This window comes from Triticum aestivum, chromosome 6D, assembly GCF_018294505.1.
Source record: "Triticum aestivum cultivar Chinese Spring chromosome 6D, IWGSC CS RefSeq v2.1, whole genome shotgun sequence".
NCBI classification, from domain to species: Eukaryota; Viridiplantae; Streptophyta; class Magnoliopsida; order Poales; family Poaceae; genus Triticum; species Triticum aestivum.
Genome location: NC_057811.1, coordinates 197,682,224 through 197,703,458, shown reverse-complemented (window position 1 = coordinate 197,703,458; position 21,235 = coordinate 197,682,224).

The window sequence follows — 21,235 nt, the reverse complement described above, 5'->3', positions numbered from 1 at the left end:
TTTGAATTTCTTCAGGGCATTATTCAGTTTTTCATGAGACGCGTTATTCTGCTTGCACCTGTAGGGCCATACTTCTGGCAGTGAACATGTTACATGTGCTAAATTACATACCAGTGCACATATAGTTAATATGCTTTAGTTTTGTTCTGATGCCACCTGTTGGTTCGATCATACTGCTTAATGTTCTCTATGCTTAATTACACATCAGCAAACTAGCATGTGGTTCCGCTGCTTTTTGTTCGTTTTACCCGACATTTTCTGATGCTAGCTATTACATCACTACTCCGAGCCTCTGTTCATTACTTGTTTGTGTGTTCTTGATCTTCCCAAGCTGCATGACTAATTTGATGCTTCTATTAATTACGGAGCTGCCAACCCCATCAAACAAAATATTTGTTCTTTTGGGGCTGGCACCTCGAACAAGCATAAAAATAGAGGGAAGCAGAGATATTGTCGTGTATGCACACACCCTTCTTTCATTAGTTTAGATGAACCATTGATGATCAATTCGGACCAGTGCATGCGATTAAAATTAATTTTACCTAAATAGATGGTGCAGAATAAACTACAACAACTAGATTTGCAACCACGGGATGCTGACAATATCTTCAAAGAACATTGCAACAGCAGCTAGGCTTCACAGCAACATATGGTAAGCCAGTGTGTTTTGGTACATGTGAAATGTAATGCGAGTGGGATGCTTTCTTGGCTTGTGCCCTCAACGTGCAATCCTACCGAATTACAAATAGTTCAGTTGTATGCTTTGCTGTATTGCTTGATTCGAATGCTTATTTGTTGTTACGCTATACCTGAGTTGGCCGATATGTCAGCAGTGCCTGCTATACCATCGTAAAGAAATGCATGCCTATTTCATTTGAGTCCTTAACTTTTCCTCTCAACTTCATCACAAGACTGTCTTCGTAGTTTATATGAGGCCACACTGTTAAGTGCTTTCTCAGATTATTTCAACTGCTTAGATGCCTTGGCAACTTAAATATAGCGGTTGTACACTCCCTTTCAACTAGGGATGTCAACTGGGTCCCGTTTAATCCCATTAAAGTCCACTAGTGGTATGATAGTTCAAAAGAGTTTTTGTTTTTTGAGGAAAATGAACTAGGGAGGTAGCAAAAACTAACTAGATGGGACTGGCGGATGTCATTTATTTGCCACTTACATCCCTAGTTTCATCTTACCATTTTAATTTCTTTTCGACTGATGCTGCTTCGAACCATTTAAATATAGTTTGCCATGCTCGGCAATAATTCGTCCGTCGTTTACCATGTAAGCTTACTGCCTGGATCATGCGATAACTATCTCTTACTGATGTCCAGCAGAAACCTTTCAGGATGCCGTTCACACTAGGACACAATGTACAACCCCAGAATCTATTTGTGGAAGCAGTGCGCCATCCATGTTACCAGATGGTAGCAGTTCAGAGGCAACACCGCCGGAGAGCAGTCTGAGCACAGATATTATAGTGCTTGAGGCTCTACTAGAGGCAGAAAGAGATGGTGTGGCTGCCATGAATGAGGTAATCTTTATCTTGAGGCTGGAAATTACGGAATTAGCGGCACGCATTATGCAAGCAACCCAAGAATTGGAGGAAGTAAGAATGTTGCATTTGAAGACGGAGGAGGTCCTGCTGTTTCTGCTATCTGAAGCCCAAGGTAATCCCGGTTCTTCTTTAGATACCAATTGAAATTGTCATTAGATTATTGTACTTGCATGTTGTGTCATGTCTCTGAATGGATTATGTTGCAAGACCCCCTATGTTGTCCATGTGTTGTAATGATCCGGATTTTTTAGGCGAGGTAGTCCTCAGTACTTGTATGATTGACATAAGGTGAACTGTTTTTCATGTGAGCATATTGTATTGGATGAAATAACTATTTGACTCAGAGTGTATCCAACCTACTGAATTCGAAGATCACGGCATTTCTAAATCATAATCATATATAAAGGTGGAATAAATCTTTGTTGTGGTTTTGAAGAAATAAATAACAAAACGTATAATTATCTATGGATATTCGTAATCGAATACAAATTGTATTTGAATTTAGTTTGCCAGGTCCCAGGGCAACCGTGAATGCTACTTCTCCCAAGTTTTGAACGAAGCGGCTAAACACCCACTATAATTTGTGGGCTGCCCGAAGCAAGTGTTTGCGAGATGGAAATTACTGTCTACCCCTGACACTTGACATCCTTATCGACCGGATTTACACTGCTGTCGATAGGGGTAGACTAGTAACTTCAATCATACGTGACACGACGGTCTCCGAGCCCATTCAAACACGGTGGGCGCCAAACGTGCGCGGCAAAACACATTTGATCCAAGCTCGTCCGAAATACATGTGTCTCTTCCTCCATTTACCCATTCATACACGGTGGGCGGCAAAACAAACTCTCCTCGTCTGAAATCGACGTAGGCTAATATTTTAAATGGGGGCAGATGTGTAACTTCCATCAGACGTGACACAACCGCCCTACCTATCAGGCCCGTTCATACACCGTGGGCGCCAACCGTGGGCGGCAAAACACCCTCTCCTCGCCGGAAATAGTTACCGGCAAATATTTGGGAGATGCGAGATTACCGTCCTATCCCCAACCGACGCGATGTCCGAAATTTTAAACGGGGGATAAGTTCGTAACTTTTCCCCATTTCAGAGAAGCGTCTCCCAAAGTTTGAGATCCCCCCCTCCCCTCCATTTCCCCATTCATACACCATCGGCGGCACGACAACCTCCGCACTGCGGCCAGCCTCCTCCGTCCGCCACCCCATCCTCCACCTTGCCGGAGCCGCTACCCCTACCCCGTCGTCCACTGCAAGAGATGGATGTCTCTCATCCACGGCGCTGGACCAGGATCCTTTCTTCGCCTCCTCTCGCTTCATCGGCGCCGTCGTCCACCTTGTCGTTGCCGCTCCTACGACCATCTCGTCCACGGCAACAAGATATATCCCCGACCCGGCCGTCTGCAGTCTAAAGTCTTCTTCCCCACCGCCGACAGCCATCGCACCCGCAGCACCCTCAACGTATCAGCATAGGCCTACACGGCGTCGCAAGAGAGGTGGTACTGTTCCATACGTGCTTAAGTTATTGATCTCACCCGGAAAATAGATCGTAATTTGTTTAATGTACTTTTCTTGTCCGTACCAAATCGTAGTGGCTAGTTGAAAGCAAACATTGATTGCGAAGTAGCTTTGTCCGGTTTGCACCTTCAGATCCTCCATGGCACGGGCACTATACTCGTAAAGCTTATGGTTTCCGCCCTTTATATTCACTACAATCATCGTAGATGCTTCGTGTCGTGCTAGCACTGCTCCTCAAGACCTCAACCCAAAGCTTACGTGTTGAAATACGAATCTGATATGATGCTCATATCACTAAAACAGAGAACGTTTAATTGGTCACCTAATGTTCCTATATTCGTTTTGAAAAGCATGTGTGCCACCCACTGGTCCAGCTAGTTCCACTTTCCTGATTTTTCTCTTGATGCTTAGGGTTTTCCCCTTTTATCTACTCTACTATGATCTGCGTAGGTGCTTTCTGTCATACTAGCATTACTCCACCCTTCAAGCTAAACAACACAACACTCAGAATTCGAAAGCTTAGTTGTTCAAATATGATTGTGATATGATACTGATATTAGTTAACCGACACATTTAATTGGTTAGCTAAAGGTCCCACTTGAGTTTCCAAATGCATGTCGCGACATATAGAGAGACAGCATAATTGCATTTCTTTGTCACTTGTTGACCGTACTTTCTTGTCCATACCAAATCTTAGTTGTTATTTCAAAGCAAACATCGGTTGCTAACTACCCTTTGCGCGGTTTGCAGCTTCAGATCTGCCATCCCACTGCCACGGTCAACACAGTACTCATCATGCTTATGTTTTCCCCATTTTATGATGACCACAATCAGCCTACGTGGTTCGTGTCGTAATAGCACTGCTCCACCCATCGAGCTAAACAAGCTTAGTTGTACAAATTCATATCTGATATTATTGCTGATATTAGTAAAACTGAGAGATGTTTAATTGGTTAGCCAAATGTTCCTACTTTAGTTTCGAAATGCATGTGAGCCACATATGGAGAGACCGGAAAGAATAGTATTTCTCTGTGCGCTCTGGTTCATCATGGGTGGCCAACCGACATTGTATTGAAAGACTTGTAATATCTTCAATCTGCTTGCTCTTCTGCTCTTCTTTAAGATGATACTCTTCTCTTGCGGTCGACTGGTCAGGTCGAGTTGTTCTCCCTTAGTATATTTTGAATCTGTTAGGTCAGGTCGACTTGTTCTTCTTTACTATATGTTGAAGCTATCATCTGCGAAGTGTCACCACTTCTGGAGCTCTCATATTTTGAGTAGTAGGCCACATTATATTAATGCACACAACAAATTATAGCATGCATGGCATCTTTTAAAGGAATTGCAGAGATAGCACAAAGGGGTTTACAGGGAGGCAGTATTGGATTAGAATCACTTCTGCATTACAAAGAAAATCTCACTTGTTTTTATGTTTTCATGCATGTCAGATATTGAACATTATCAAAATGAATATGAGAATGGGCGCATGAGAGGAATACTGCGGAACGATCCACTGGCTAACAAACTTGGCATGGTGGAGGATGGCCTATCTTATTCACCCATCAAGGTGCTTGCTCTAACTTTGCAAAGTTGTATTGGTCGCACAAATTTTGCATCTGACCTCTTGCATTACTTCTACTTTGTTACACCATCTGCTTAGTTTAAGCATCATATATGAGTATATGCCATACCTATCCATTTTCTGTACCTATTCCATGTGTCGTCACACTATGTTTTTCCAGTCAAATGTTGTTCTTTCATAATAGATGTCCAAAAGGAAGAGGGTGACTGCAGATCCTCAAGGAGTACAAACTAGGTATTTGGAAAAGGTAGTGATACATGTTAAATCAGATAGATCAGCAGCCACAGAAAACGGAGGCCCAACTGTACCACACTTTACCCCTACTCCAGTGGCCAAACCCCTATTAGAACTGCTGGGAGCCCAGCGTCAGGTACTGTCTATGATATCAATTCAAAATTTGAACTCCTAAATTTTTGCTTGTGCCTTACCTTCTCTCTTGTATGAAAACTAATTTCAGATGAATCTCCTTGCTCAAAGGATCATACGATCTCAAAACAATAATGGGCTCTGCATTGCTCTTGTCAGTACCTCTCTCCCTTTTGCCTTGTAACGTTGTACTTAATTAATTGCTATTTGATTATGTATCATCAGTCTGCACCTGAGCTTCATTATCCTCTGTTTCTTCCAATATTATTTCATCTATATTTACTCTTTGCAAAATGTAGAATAATGGCAACGCTTATAAAGAATTTTCTTTGGGGAACTTATTGAATTATCCTTCCATCAACATGGAGAAGGGCTTTGTCCAGCCCGTGTTAACATGTAATGTAAGTTCATCCTTCTCAAGCCTTCAAACTTTGTTCTAGTATAGATTTGGATAGGCATCATTTCCTCCACTACTGTTTGCTTTGCTGTTTACATCTGATTGGATGTTTGCAACAACTACCGGTTTCAAATTGTAGTTGTAAAAACATGTTCCTAACAGATCCATTTATTTGCTTATATAATTGTGAAACCTGTTACGTGTCTCCTTGTTTCTCTTTCAGACTCGTATCTCTTACGCCAGGTAGAACTTTAGGGAAGATAGTGAGCCAAACCATCTTGAGGACAGCGAGATGACCCCAAGGTCCTATCTTGATGAAGACAGTGTGTTGAAGCTACTCACCAGCAGGTGTGAGACAACCTCTGTGCAGTCGCTGCCTCAATCAGTTCAACTTCTTCAGTCTTAGCTTAAAGCGGAAAGGCTTGCTTCAGCTCAGCTCCAACTTGAAGTCAAAGATGCAATGAAGATGTCAGAGGACTGCCGTGCGCACCATCATGCCTTAAATCTAGTGTTGATGCATCTATCGTTGACACAACTGAGGTCTACTCAGCTTCTTCAGCTGTTTGGGGGGCCCGACGTGGCCAGGCCTAGTGCCTTCTAAAGTGCTCTCAGTTTTGTATATTCTTTTGTCGGCGTGTTTATTTGCACTGGTGGCGAACTTTGATGCCTAGTGGATGTAATATGTGTGATAGCCGTGATAGCCTAGCGTAAGTTGCTTGCTTACTTATTTCCTTGTTGTCTTGTTTATTTGTTTGCTTGTAGTCATTGCAGTTCTTTTTCTGCGGTTTGCTAGTGGCTGCAATAACCTATTTTTTAAAACTAGGCCACAATAACCATGGGCTAATATTTACTGTAGTGATACTGGGCCTTCTACGGGCCGTAGAAACAGTGGGCCTTCTACGGGCCGTAGAAACAGTGGGCCTTCTACGGGCCGTATCATCAATGGGCCTTATACGGGCAGTATGATCGATTGGCCAAACATGGGCCAATAACAGGCCGCATTATGGCCGTAAACGGGCTAGAGTTGGAATCGTCCGTTCATGGGCCGACCATAACGAGCCATCGTTAATAGGCCGTATTTGATGACGCTATGAAAATGGCCCAACATATTAAGGGATCACAAACGGGCCGACTGTAACCACGGGCTGAATTTGGCCCACAAGCAGAAAATGACAGTAACGGGCCGTAAGTAAACGAATGCTGGAAATGAGCCCAAGAATAAATGGGCTCTGAGAAGGCCGAAAGATAACATGGGCTGGAAACGGCCCAACGGAATACGGGCCGTTAACGGGTATAAAGTGATACACTGTTCATTACGGGCCAGTTTAACCACGGGCCGTTAATGGGTGTAAGGTGATACACTGTTCATTACGGGCCAGTTTCACCACGGGCCATTAATAGGCCAAGAATTACATAGGGCCTCATATGGGCCGAAAGACGTCATGGGCCATAGATGGGCCAGAAGTGAAAATGGGTTGGAATCATATTGGGTGGCCCAGATCACGCTACTGGGCCTAATTCGGATAGGGCATAACGGGCCTTGGGTTAGCGGGCTGTAACTGGGCTATATGCGAACAGGCCGTTAACAGGCTTTACATGGGCTGGCCCGCCACCTTTTGACCAAGTCAAACGGGCCGGCCTTTCCATAGGAATGGGCCTCTGTTGGGCCGTGCCACGTGTCGACGTATCATAGGCGCCTTCTGTCCAATGAGTGGATGACATCTGTCCCAACGATGAGCCGTCACGTGTTTCCTCCAGCCAATGATGATTTTACACGTGGAAAATCCCCATTGGTCGGGGCTGTTAACGGGTTATCGGATCCAAAACCCGACCCGATAGCTTAACGGCGTTCCGTTACGGTGGATGCCACGTGTCGGTCACCCTTGACGAAAGCACTTCTGTGACGCGGGATTTATCGTCATGGAAGTGGACACTTCCGTGATGATAATTTTGGTAATCTCATGGAACACTTCTACGACAGCACAGGTATGACTATCTTGATTCTGTCATAAAATCGTCATGGATGTACATGCATGACAGAAAATGCGACCTACTATGACAAACACGTATCATCACGGAAGTATATTTTTTTTGTAGTGATACCCTCAGCCCCGAGGGTGAACTACTCCCTCCTCGTCATGGAGAGCGCCGGGATGATGAAGATGGCCACCGGTGAGGGTTCCGCCCTCCGGCAGGGTGCCGGAACAGGGTCCCGATTGGTTTTTGGTGGCCACAGAGGCTTGCGGCGGCGGAACTCCCAATCAATTCTACTCCTCGATGTTTTTAGGGTATTGGACATATATAGGCGTAAGAAGTCGATCAGGGGAGCCACGAGGGGCCCATGAGGGTGGGGGCGCACCCAGGGGGTAGGGCACGCCTCCCTGCCTCGTGGCTTCCTCGAAGCTTCCCAGACGTCTACTCCAAGTCTCCTGGATTGCTTCCGTTCCAAAAATAACTCTCCCGATGGTTTCATTCCGTTTGGACTCCGTTTGATATTCCTTTTCTTCGAAACACTGAAATAGGCAAGAAAACAACAATTTGGGGTGGGCCTCCGGTTAATAGGTTAGTCCCAAAAATAATATGGAAGTGTTTAGTAAAGCCCATAAACATCCAAAACAGATAATATAATAGCATGAATACTTCATAAATTATAGATACGTTGGAGACGTATCAGCATCCGCAAGCTTAATTCCTGCTCGTCCTCGAGTAGGTAAATGATAAAAGAAATAATTTATGAAGTGTGAATGCTAGTAGGTGCACAAGTTTGATCAATGATAATTTCGAAAACCTTTTATATCATCATTATATGTCATAACAGTAGCTCATATCATAAAGCTTCTCATGATCAAGTAACAAGCTATTCACATGTTAAAGCATAGATCATAAACTTTCTTGAAAACTAACAAACCGTGTTATTAGTCATCAAACAATTACAATTCATCTTATTTTCACGAAGGGTCTATGTCAGAGCTTTAATTCAGCAAACTTCACATACTAAACTATCATTTAGTCTTTCACAATTGCTAACACTCACGTGATATTTATTGGTTCAAAGTTTTAATCAGACACAGAGAAAGATGGGGGCTTATAGATTCGCCTCCCAACCTTTTACCTCAAGGGTAATGTCAACAATAATAGTTCGTGATGCCTTACATCCAATTGGATATATATATCAGGATCTTTCCAACACAATGTGCTTGGCAAAGGATAAAATGTAAAAAGGAAAGGTGAAGATCACCACGACTCTTGCATAAGGTATAAGACAAGAATAAAATATAGGCCCTTCGCAGGGGGAAGCAGATGTTGTCATGCGCTTTTATAGTTGGATGCACAAAATCTTAATGCGAAAGAACATCACTTTATATTGCCACTTGTGATAGGGACCTTTATTATGCAGTCCGTTGCTTTTATTACTTCCACATCACAAGATCGTATAAAGCTTATTTTCTCCACACTAATAGATCATACATATTTAGAGAGCAATTTTTATTGCATGCACCGATGACAACTTACTTGAAGGATCTTACTCAATCCATAGGTAGGTATGGTGGACTCTCATGGCAATACTGGTTTAAGGGATGTTTGGAAGCACAAGTAGTATCTCTACTTAGTGCAAAGAATTGGCTAGCATGAGGGAGAAAGGCAAGCTCAGCATGTTGAATGATCCATGACAATATACTTTATTTTGGATATAAGAAAACATAACCCATTACGTTGTCTTCCTTGTCCAACATCAACCTTTTAGCATGTCATATTTTAATGAGTGCTCACAATTACAAAAGATGTCCAAGATAGTATATTTATATGTGAAATCTCTCTTCCCTCAATATTCTTTCATGAATTGTTCAAGTGACCAATACAATGTTTGCTAACCTTCAATAAATTTACCACCTCTACTTCTTATATGTGAAGTCATTACTCCCCATGGGATAAGCATATAAAACATATACAATTTCAGATTTATGATATTCAATTCATCCAACCATTTACTCATAGGATAAAAGTGAAGCACGCGAGTAAATGACAAACTAACTACTCCAAAAAGATATAAGTGAAGATCAATGAGTAGTTATGTAGCTTTGTGAAGACTCTCTCTCTCATTTAAGAATTTCAGATCTTGGGATAATATTCAAACAGCAAGCAAAACAAAATAAAACGACATTTCAAGGATAGCACTCATCATGTGAAGATGCAAAAACTTAGGCTCAACCGATACTAACCGATAATTGTTGAGGAAGAAAGGTGGGATGCCTACCGGGGCATCCCCAAGCTTAGATGCTAGAGACTTCTTGAAATATTATCTTGGGTGCCTTGGGCATCCCCAATTTTGATCTTTTGTATCTCCTTAATTCCTCTCATATCACGGTTTCCTAAATCTCGAAAGCTTCATCCACACCAAACTCAACAAGAACTCGTGAGATAAGTTAGTATAAACCTATGCAAAAACCTTATCATTCTCTACTGTAACAAATCACTAAAACTGTTATTCAACATTGCATACTAAATGTCTCTGCATATTTAATACTCCTATCCTCAAATAGAATCATTAAACAAGCAAACATATGCAAACAATGCAAACATAACAGCAATCTGCCAAAACAGTACAGTCTGTAAAGAATGAAAGATTCATCATACTTCCCTAACTCCAAACATTATGAAATTCTACCAACTGTAGAAAATTTATCAGAGCTTATTATGCAAAAAGTTTCAACATTTTATCATATTCTGGCTTTCCTAGGGAATTTTTGCAACAACGATAAACTTTCTGTTTTGAAACAGCAACATGTATACTTGCAAAATAAGCATGGTAAAGGCTATCCTTGAAATTTTTATTTACAGTAGAGATGCAAAACATTATTTTAAGTAACAGCAAGCAAATACTAACAAAATAAAATGACGCTCCAAGCAAAACACATATCACGTGGTGAATAAAAATATAGCTCCAAGTAAAGTTACCGATAGACGAAGACGAAAGAGGGGATGCCATCCGGGGCATCCCCAAGCTCAGGCTTTTGGTTGTCCTTGAATTTTACCTTGGGGTGACTTTGGCATCCCCAAGCTTAGGCTCTTGCCACTCCTTAGTCCATAGTCCATCGAATCTTTACCCAAAACTTGAAAACTTCACAACACAAAACTCAACAGAAAACTCGTAAGCTCTGTTAGTATAAGAATATAAATCACCACTTAGGTACTGTTGTGAACTCATTATAAATTCATATTTGTGTAATATCTACTGTATTCAAACTTCTCTATGGTTCATACCCTCCGATAATACTCATAGATTCATCAAAATAAGCAAACAACACATAGAAAACAGAATCTGTCAAAAACAGAACAGTCTGTAGTAATCTGTATCAAACTTATACTTCTGGAACTCCAAAAATTCTGAAATAAATTGGTGGACCTGAGGAATTTATCTATTGATCATCTGCAAAACGAATCAACCTAAAATCTCTCTCCAGTAAAAAATGGCAGGTAATCTCATGAAGGCAAAAGTTTCTGTTTTTTTACAGCAAGATCGCATACACTTCACCCAAGTCTTCCCAAAGGTTCTACTTGGCACAAACACTAATTAAAACATAAAACCACATCTAACCAGAGCCTAGATAGATTATTTATTGCTAAAAAGGAGCAAAAATGAAGGAACAAAAATAAGATTGGGTTGCCTCCCAACAAGCGCTAACGTTTAACGCCCCTAGCTAGGCATGATTATTTCAATGATGCTCACCTAAAAGATAAGAATTGAAACATAAAGAAAGCATCATGAAGAATATGACTACCACATTTAAATCTAACCCACTTCCTATGCATAGGGATTTTGTGAGAAAACATCTTATGGGAACAATAATCAACTAGCGTAGGAAGGCAAAACAAGCTTAACTTCAAAACTTTAAGCACATAGAGAGGAAACATGATATTATTGCAATTCCTACAAGTATATATTCCTCCCTCATAATAATTTTCAATAGAATCATGAATGAATTAAACAATATAACCAGCACCTAAAGCATTCTTTTCATGATCTACAAGCATAGAAATTTTATTACTCTCCACATAAACAAAATTCTTCTCATTCAGAATAGTGGGAGTATCATAAGAAACTCAAATACTATAAATTGTTTCCACATTAAAAGAGTAATGTTCAGAAAAAGGGTAATCATAATCATGACAAGTTTTATAAATATAATCATCACTACTTTTTATAGCATAAGTGTGATCACAGTAATCATCATAAGTAGCAACTTTGTTCTCATCATAATCGATTGAAACCTCTTCCAAGATAGTGGAATCATTACTAAATAAAGTCATGACCTCTCAAAATCCACTTTCATAATTATCACAATAAGATTCAACATCCTCCAAAATAGTGGGATCATTACTTCCTAAAGTTGACACTCTTCCAAATCCACTTTCATCAATATAATCATCATAAGTAGGAGGCATGCTATCATCATAACAAATTTGCATATCAAAACTTGGGAGGCTAAAACTATCATCTTCATTAAACATAGCATCCCCAAGCTTGGGACAAAAATTAATTGCAGCAAATATATTCTCAAACATGTCTCATCAAACATAGCATCCCCAAGCTTGGGCCTTTTCATATCATAAGCATAATCACTCTCATCATTAATAGTATGGATAGCACCAATAGTATAGCAATTATCATCATCACAATGAGTAATAGGAGAAACATCACTTGGGAGGGATACCTTTCTACCTTTGCTCCTCCATCTTTTCTTTTTCTTCTTCACATCATGTGTGGGTTTAACCCTCTTTTTTGAGCTCCTTATTGATGAGACTGGTTGGATAGAAGGCTCCTCCTCGTTACCTGATTCATCATAAGAAATAATAGGAGGTTATTGGGAAGTCTCTTCCCTTTAATTAGTATTCTCTTCATCTTCTATTTGTTTTATTTTCTTTATGTAATTGGCAATATAAGGATTTTCAATGCAATTCACCGCACAATACATTAGAATTTCTTCTAGATCAATATCGAGGAATTTCTCAAGGTTATATTCTGGAATATGCTTAGTTATACGTTTGACTTCTTCATAACCTAAAAGCAAATTAAGTTCATTATGATGTGCAAGGGTAATCCAGTCATCACAATTTTTGGACACGATTTGATCATGAAACAATTTGCATTGGAGATTTAAATGACCACGTTCATTGCAAAGTTCACAAGTATAGCGAAGAAATTTTAAATTTTCAGCACAAACATCTAGCCTTTCTTGCAACCATTTAGTTTCCAAATACTTATGCCTCTTGCAAAATATATTTTCCCTAATTGGTGTGTACTTGCAAGCTCTATGTATTCCACAAAAGTTGACATGCTTATAAGAGACATTTTCATCATGACTAGTGCAATCATCATTAGTACTATGGATATTCAAAGAGTTCATACTAACAACATTGCAATCATGCTCATCATTCAAAGATTTAGTGCGAAACATTCTAATACATTCTTCCTCTAGCAATTGAGCACAATTATCGGAATCCTTATTGTCATGAAAGATATTAAAAAGATGAAGCATATGAGGCACCCTCAATTCCATTTTTTTATAGTTTTCTTTTATAAACTACACTAGTGATAAAACAAGAAACTAAAAGATTCGATTGCAAGATCTAAAGATATACCTTCAAGCACTCACCTCCCCGGCAACGGCGCCAGAAAAGAGCTTGATGTCTACTACACAACCTTCTTCTTGTAGACGTTGTTGGGCCTCCAAGTGCAGAGGTTTGTAGGACAGTAGCAAATTTCCCTCAAGTGGATGACCTAAGGTTTATCAATCCGTGGGAGGTGTAGGATGAAGATGGTCTCTCTCAAGCAACCCTGCAACCAAATAACAAAGAGTCTCTTGTGTCCCCAACACACTGAATACAATGGTAAATTGTATAGGTGCACTAGTTCGGTGAAGAGATGGTGATACAAGTGCAATATGGATGGTAGATATAGGTTTTTGTAATCTGAAAATATAAAAACAGCAAGGTAACTAATGATAAAAGTGAGCGAAAATGGTATTGCAATGCTAGGAAACAAGGCCTAGGGTTCATACTTTCACTAGTGCAAGTTCTCTCATCAAGAATAACATAATTGGATCATATAAATATCCCTCAACATGCAACAAAGAGTTACTCCAAACTTACTAATAGCAGAGAACAAACGAAGAGATTATTGTAGGGTATGAAACCACCTAAAAGTTATTCTTTCGGATCGATCTATCATAGAGTTCGTACTAGAATAACACCATAAGACACAAATCAACCAAAACCCTAATGTAACCTAGATACTCCAATGTCACCTCAAGTATCCGTGGGTATGATTATACGATATGCATCAAACAATCTCAGAGTCATCTATTCAACCAACACACAGAACTTCAAAGAGTGCCCCAAAGTTTCTACCGGAGAGTCAAGACGAAAACGTGTGCCAACCCCTATGCATAAGTTCACGAGGTCACGGAACCCGCAAATTGATCACCAAAACATACATCAAGTAGATCACGTGATATCCCATTGTCACCACAGATAAGCACATGCAAGACATACATCAAGTGTTCTCAAATCCTTAAAGACTCAATCCGATAAGATAACTTCAAAAGGAAAACTCAATCCATTACAAGAGAGTAACGGGGGAGAAACATCATAAGATCCAACTATAATAGCAAAGCTCGCGATACATCAAGATCATGCCACATCAAGAACATGAGAGACAGAGATCAAACACATAGCTACTGGTACATACCCTCAGCCCCGAGGGTGAACTAATCCCTCCTCGTCATGGAGAGCGCCTGGATGATGAAGATGGCCACCGGTGAGGGTTGCCCCCTCCGGCAGGGTGCCGGAACAGCCCGATTGGTTTTTGGTGGCTACAGAGGCTTGCGGTGGCGGAACTCCCGATCTATTCTGCTCCTCGATGTTTTTAGGGTATATGGACATATATAGGCATAAGAAGTCGGTCAGGGGAGCCACGAGGGGCCCACGAGGGTGGGGGCGCGCCCAGGGGGTATGGCGTGCTTCCGTGCCTCGTGGCTTCCTCGAAGCTTCCCTGACGTCTACTCCAAGTCTCCTGGATTGCTTCCGTTCCAAAAATAACTCTCCCGAAGGTTTCATTCCGTTTGGACTCCATTTGATATTCCTTTTCTTCAAAACACTGAAATAGGCAAGAAAACAACAATTTGGGCTGAGCCTCCGGTTAATAGGTTAGTCCCAAAAATAATATAAAAGTGTTTAGTAAAGCCCATAAACATCCAAAACAGATAATATAATAGCATGAATACTTCATAAATTATAGATACGTTGGAGACGTATCACTGGGCCGCCTCCATCTCCTCCTTCAGCTTCTCCAAGCGGCCATGCTCCATGGCCCGTTCCCGGGCTGCCTACTACAGCTGGCGTCACGATCGGCGATCGGAGCCGCCCGATCCTTCACCTTGTCCTCCTGCTTCTCAAGTTGGCTAGTGCAGGTGGCCTGCTCGTCATGGAAGGCTTTTAGTTCGGCCTCCACCGTGCGGCGGCGCTCCTCGGCGTCCTTTGCATCCTTCAACGCCACGTCATGCGCAGCAGCGGCTATGCCAGCCCCAGGCCGCCCTGACGGACAGATCGGCCTGGAGCCACCCCGAGACCAGCTCCAAGCACCCGGCGCCGGTCGGGGCCCGAAGATCGTCTCGGAGCTGATCCAGCGTGAACAAGGCCTCCTCCAGAGCACCAGGCGCGGCAGAAGAACCACGGCCCGCTACAGCGACGACTGGGGAAGGAGATGGCGCCGGCGCCAGGACTGGCTAAGCAGCTACAGCAAGGATGGCCGGGGGCTCCGGGGCCATCAGGTCGTCAGTAGGCGCGTTGAAGGCAAGCGTCTTCGGAGTCGGCTCAGCCGCAGGGGCAGTCTTCTCTTGAGGCTGGGCTCCTGGGCCTTAGGAAGGCAACCCATTCGCAGGAGGAAGCGAGGTGGTCTCTCCCTCCCGTGTCGGGGTTGCTGCAGCCATGACAGATTGCTTGGCCTAAGTGGCTCCGGCATCCTCCTTGTTCCTCTTCGCTGCTGACGTCAGCCTGGCCATCAAGATGGAGAAATTGAGCATTGCATCAAGAGCAAAGAGCAGAGGCGAGTTGATACACTTACTAGTCCTCGGCGACGTAGTCCCTCTTCCTGCTCAGGAGCACGGCGGCCCCAAGCTTCCTGGGCACAGGCCGTGCCACGTCTTCAGGGGCGGACGAACGCGCGGCCGATGCTGTGACGGTGATGGCCGGCGACGAGGCGGAGGCGCCGCCTCGGGGAAGCAACGCCGTCCTACCCTTCTTCAGGATCCCCTGCTTCAACTTCTTCGTCTGCATCCAAGGGGTCAATAACCTGACTGAAACTAGGAGGCTTGGTCCTCTGAAAATCTGACAGCTTGGAGTGATGACCGTTCTGATTTCCATTCTGTCCAAACATAGCTTGCACGCTTCATAAAATTTCAATCAGATCATTATTCCGCCTTTCCTCAAACATACGCGGAATTTGCTCGGTGGAGGGCGGATTTGGCGGTGGGGGCATTGGTGGAACGTACGGCTCGGGGGAGTGTCCTGCTTGTCGTGCGGAACGACGAACAGGAGTACCCTCGCGAATGTTGCTACTGCTGCCTCCCCGCGGCATCCAATTGTGGATTTTTTCCAAGACAACGCAACCGAGATGAGAAACATTCAAAATGAATTGGGGAAAAGCCAGCAACAAAAGCCCGAGAAAAACCGAAATGACGAAGAAAATATGGCGAATAAAATAGAGTTCCAACATAATTATACATAGACTCATACACGAAAGATAAACAACATGCCAGGTTCAACTACTCTCATACATGAAACAAAACCTCATGACTCGTACGACTACACTCGTACACCATCCTGAAAACTACGAATACTCAGAAGCTCTACTGCTCTGCAGGCGCTGCGGGGTCCTCTCCTGAAGCGGACTCAAATCCTGAACTGACGAGGTTAACTGAGACCTCCGGGTTAATGGTAACATGATGACGCTGCCTCGAGGGCTCTCCCTCTGGGGAAGGTGTAGGGTGAATCATTGGGGCTACAGGAGTAGTAAGAAGCGAAACCCACTCAGCAGGGGCACTAAGAGGATTCACGGCCGCGGCATCCGAGCTACTCGGAGGAGTAACCGGTGAAACAGGGGAACTAGAACTAGCTGGGATATAAGGAGTAAATCCCAGGGAGGATGGAGCACTGGCAGACCTAGTAGAGACTAAAGCAGAGGCTAAAGCAGTACGAGCACGAGTCAGCTCTCGAGCCAGCTCGTGGATCATAAGATAGCTAGCGGTGATATAACGAGCAAGGTGGCTAGCAACACTATCAGACTCCGGATCAATGACAGGGAAACGGACACGAGCATTGTCGTGCAGAGAAGGATAGTAGTAGAAACCTGGGTGGTTCTGCATCCGAACCTCGTTGTAACGAAGCTCGACACGAACCTCGAATGCAGCAAACTGGACAGCCCGAGAAGCGGTAGAAGCATAACCGCTCCGAGAGGTACGAGTGTAAGTGATGGAATCGGAACTGGTGCGCAGAGTAACCACTGCGTGATACTCATACACTGAGTCAGCTAGACGCTCCCGGTACTCATGATAGACTGGATCGTCACCGAGGGGGTACAGCCGAGGACACATGTTACGAAGGAGATGCGGCGACGTGAACGGCATCAGCTACAACTGGCACGGATACGGCACTAGAGCCATCTACACTCACAACCATTAGTAGGTTAGCATAAAAATAAAACAAGTGCATGCAATGCAACAACCAGCTACAAAGGCTACCGACACTCAACTTAAACTCGTATCTAACGTCCAGTTAACACGTCGTAGTCTAGCGTGGCCTACAGTCAGCGCGGCTCTGATACCAAGCGTTGTGGCACCCCAGCTCAGAGCAACCGGTTTACCATGCATTGCCAGCCCATACACCATGTCTTTTGGTAACACACAACATCTTGGTACAGAAAACGACCAGTTTATTGATGCTAGCGGATCAAAGTTCATATTACAACAGGTAGCGAGGTCAAGCGGCACCCACAGTGCGGCTGAACAATATGTACATTATTTAGTGAACATAAAGGGGCCTCGATCATAACAACTACGCGGCAGCGGAACAACGTCATAGCAGAACTCTATAGCACAGGGGCACCGATGTGGACACGATCTAGACTCAGACAGCACTCCTTTCAGACGAGACTTTCCTGAAATCTGGACGACACGCAAGGTTAGTACATTGAATGTACTTGCAAGCTCACAATAAACATAAACATAATGACAAACAATATCATGAAAATTAACCAATTATTAATAATGCAACAAGATAGCAACATGCTGTGATCATGCTCTTGTGAAAAAATCTCACGGACTGGCTTACCAACGGTGATCGTTGTAGGATCACAAACATACCAACCTCAAGGTCTTAACTAGGGATATCTCGTGATCTTTCCGGCGACCACAACCACGACCAATATTTGGTCTCAAACGGTGATCCTTCCGGCGATCCCAACCACGACCAACACTTGGCCTAAAACAACAAGATGACCTTCCCGCCATCATCAACAGTGCAAGGTTCATAACTTAGTGTGCAAGATTTATTAAACGTTGACCCATGGTGTGACCTACTTTCGAGCATGTCCGTAACTGTGGACTCGACTATCGATAGATTAATACACTCTGCAGAGGTAGCGCACTGTACCCACACCACGGAACCCATGGCCTCGCACTCCCATTTGGGTGGACCAACGGCATTCCGACGAAACCCCTCCATTGCCATGACACTCTCCCGGCCACTCCGACTCTCTCCCCACTAGGCAAGTCCTGGGTGGCCCCGTGTCTACCAAAGACACACGACCGCCGTCGTGGCCAAAACATAAATTGTCCAACACGGGGACACGGTACCAAAAATCTCAACAGCGGGCACACAAGGTTATGTCTGCTTACCAGGCTAGGGTACCGCACGCCCATAACCTTCCCTCATTGGAGGCACCGACCAGAGGCATGACAACAGACCGAATAAAGGCCTTACCATAAAGGAAAATGTGGTTGCACTGGGAAAAACTCGATTCAGTGGCACCATGACCCGGTCAACGATATATATTCAAGTTGAGTTATTATCAGGTTCAAGTTAAAGTGAAAATAACCGGTGTCATAGTATGCCATAAAATGCAACACTGACATATGCATCACATATCAACGGAAATGACTGAGTCAACTATATCCACACTAAGCATAAACATCAACAACTCATGACACTTCTCTGGTTAGGATTAAACATTACTTTAAACAGAATATTTTCTAGCAACTTTATTATTTTTCTCATGCAAGAAAAATAACTCCATATAATTATTTATATCCATAACTATATTACTCTTTCATAACAAAAATTAATTCTAGTTTCTTTACCAACTTAGTTAGCTTTAAACTTTCTGTAAATCAAGCATATTAACTTAAACAAGCAACTAACAGAATATAAATAACATAATAGTGATTTAAATGCATGGATTAAATCATTCATTCAAGTAGGAAAATCACAAATATTGTAATGGCACCATGAAAATGTTGATGTGGCTTGCCTTAGTGCAGATGAGGTTCACAAGCCTCCTGGTGATCCTCAAGACAAGCCTCACCCTCTGAAAATATTTATAAACACAAAAAAGAAAACATCAAGAACCCTTCTGAAATTCACCAGAAAATCTAGACAGCAGGGAAAAATCCCATTTTTGGTGAGCTGCTAGATTTCTTTACAAAGAACAGAATGCAACAAGAATCAATTCATTTGGACTTATGGTTAAAGCGTTTTGGCTATTTGAAGCTCTTTGAAAAAATATGAAATTTGAATTTAAATAAAAACAGACTGGGGGGTGACGTCGAAGGCGTAAAGCCTCGGGGCGCCACCACTCGTACCGCTTCGCGCGCGTACTGAGTGGCTGACTAGCGGGCCCCACTAGTTAGGTGAGGCGGAGAGGGAGAAGGAAACAGAGGACGGTGTGGGTTCGCCGGAGCACACGCCGACGACGAGGGCTTCTTGGCCAAAACGAGAGGGAGGGATCGAGAGAGGAGACGGAGGCGCACCTGCCCATACCCGTTGAGTAGCTAGGGGTGGTCGGACGGCGTCGGAATCAACCTCTCTAGCGGAGGCAGAGAGCGGAGGTCGCCAGAGATGAAGACGACGGCGAACAGAGGCGAATCCAGGGGCTCCAACCAGGCGGAACAGCACCACCGGAGAGCGGCGGAAGTCCTGGAAGGGTTGCCCAGGCCTGGGAGGGGCTGGAGCTACGGAGATGATCCGAGGGGATCACCGGCGAGCTCGAGCACGGGGACGGCGGCCCGCGGCCTGCCCGGCCGGGCTACGGCTTCTGCAAGATCATGGAGTGTGTGGGAGGCGTGGATGGTGCTCGAGGACGCTAGGGAGGGCGCCATTTATACCCAAGCATCAAGGGGGGTTCGGGCTCCGCCGGTGGACACCTGGACACGGCGCCCAACGACGAACGGCGTCAGTGAGAGGGGGAGAAGGCGACGCAGCTCACGCGGGGACTGTGGGCGAACGGGGACGAGCACATGGGCACTAGGGTGACAACGAGCACAGTGTGCACCGCACTGTTACGTTGGCCGGACCACGCCCGTGCTCGCTGCGGCGATCTCCGGCGTCGGCGAGCGCCAAGAGGGAGTTAAGAGAGCTTGGACGAAGATTCTGGCAAAGTTTGGCAAGCTTAGGCAGTCGGGGCAGCGAGCACGCGAGCAACAGAAGCTTGGGCGCGATGCAGAGCGCGTCGACACGCAGGTTGGCATCGTGTACACGCATGGTCACCGCGTGAACTCTGCCCTCAGGCCAACCTAAGTCCAAATTTCATGCCTGGCTTGTTGTTCGTGGTAGTTTTGAAGATTACCATGCTTTGGTTCGGATCCAGATGCAGTAGGATAGATTTCATCTGCCTAGTAAGTTTCTGATCAGTAACTTTGAGAGCTTACTGTGGTTAAACTACTGGGAGTTGAGGGCTGGGATTTGGAGGTTAGCAATCATCTACTAAGGTGATGATGCACAAGAAAAATCAGCCACAATGGAGCAAGTAAAATGGTAGTTGCTGTAGAAACCACCATTTCTGTCCAGAATAGAAAATATTTTCTGTAGCCAAAATATTCCAAAAAGTGGTGAAATATTTTTGCTCAGGAAGGTGCCCTAGGCTTCAAAGAATATTTGTGAATTTTCTCAGATTTTTGTGGGCAAGAAAAATTGGGGTTGCTTTGGAGCACATTGAGCTAGCTAGGGTTTAAGAGAGGGAAATGAATATTTTTCATTTAAGAAAATATTCAAAATATTATTTTTGAGGTGAACCAGAGTGGGAATGATGGTTAGAGTGGGAAATGGGACACTTGGGTGAAAGCCAAGGGGTACCCAAGTGTTTAAGTCCATATGAAAAGATTCAAAACTCCAAATTAAAAATTCAAACCAACTGAAAATCAGGCAAAGAAAAGAGGGCAAAAACCAGGCTATCACAGAAACTACGCAAACGGTCGCAAACTAGTAATGATCAAGATGTGATCCTGAACTACTTACGTTCAAACATAACCCCATCGTGTTCTCTTCTCGACCTCGCTCGAAGAGAGACAGTCATGGTTACGCACGCGGTTGATGTATTTTATTTTGGGTCCGATGTCAAGTTTTCTAAAAACCAGATATTAAAAATTCCCATCTACCACATAATTGCGGGCACGGCTCTCAAAAGTTTAAACCCTACAGGGGTGTCCCAACTTAGCCCATGATAAGCTCAAGATCCGCGGAGACAATCCTC